Source organism: Oryzias melastigma, linkage group LG9, assembly GCF_002922805.2.
Source record: "Oryzias melastigma strain HK-1 linkage group LG9, ASM292280v2, whole genome shotgun sequence".
Lineage (NCBI taxonomy): Eukaryota > Metazoa > Chordata > Actinopteri > Beloniformes > Adrianichthyidae > Oryzias > Oryzias melastigma.
Window position 1 is genome coordinate 20,205,656 of NC_050520.1, and position 1,449 is coordinate 20,207,104.

The window sequence follows — 1,449 nt, forward strand, 5'->3', positions numbered from 1 at the left end:
AAGCATGTTAAATGGGTGTAAAAGTCTTAGGTCTGCAAATGTCTTGAGTGCAATTCTGACGAGCTACATGGCCTAATGCTGGCTAATACCGGCTAGTTATATGTCACTACTGAAGATGTGTGTACACAAACAATGTCATGTTAACAAGTTCAGCACTGCCACTAGTACATGTATGCCGTGGACTCATCGTCATACGCAGTGCCCTTCACACACACAGAGGGCTGTGCACTGAAGGACACCCTTGCATTTGCATCGCCTCACACACCCCTTCTGGCACTTGCAAGAAACCAGCTCAATGCACCTGTGAGTTGCCTCAGGTAGTCTAGTCCAGTATGGTCTATACCAGGGGTAGGGAACCCTGGTCCTCGAGAGCCGCCTTCCTACATGTTTTCCAGTATACCAGGTAATCAGTCATGAGTAGGGACTGGTTCAGGTGTGTCCAGCCAATAAGAACATGCCAGAGCAGGGTATATTGGAAAACACACTGGAAGGCGGCTCTCAAGGACCAGGGTTCCCTACCCCTGGTCTATACTATCCTCCAGTCATAGACCAACCCCAGTTGGTTGGTGGAGGGAGCTCTGGGGCTGGCAGCAGTATCTGACCCCACACATGTCCACCTTGATACACTGCCCTCTTGACATGTTCCTCTAAAGCTGCCTTTGTAGGAGGGATCAGCTGCACATTGTTCTTCCTTGCGAAGAGTTTCCTCTTGGCCTTGTCAATGTCTGTGCATTTGCAGGTTCAATATACAGCAGGATCACAAACCTCTCGATTATGCATGTTGCATTGTTTGGTATGTCTTATGGTGCAGAGGACAGAAGCAGGGCCTCGGTAAGTTCTGGCAGGACTGTCCAGACTGCACAAGCAGTCTTCTTTCCATGTCTGACAAAGCTGGACACAGTGTTACATCCAGTTAGAGCATGGAACATTGGCAATGCACAAGCCTTGTCTCGTCCCAGTCTAGCTGCTATTTCATGTGCCGCTAGGTATCGGAAACGTTGTCTTGTTCCAAAGGCCACCCATAGTTCAACTTCTGGTTGCAACTCCTGTACCACAGACACTGCCAGCACTACAACATTGGTGTCTACAGTCCGGATGACTATAGAATGGTGTCCATGCTTCAATATCCGACTGTCAGCCTCTTCATGGTTGCATGGGGTGAGTGAGGTCAGATCTGGCATCAGTGGCTTGGTGAGCACTACCTCTCCATCAATAATGACAAGTTGCTTGTCCTCTTGGTCAAACCATTCCATGAGGGCAGCGGAGAGGAACCTGAACAGCTCAGTCTTGTTGCTGTCCACCCATAGGAAGTTCTGCCAGTTTCCTGGTATGGCCGCAGTAGCCACCACATGTCTCTGCACGCCTTGTCCCCGCCTTGCACGTGTACTACCTTTCAGTGAATCGGCAAGGTAAGTATCCCAGACCAGATCCAGCCATGACACTGTTTGC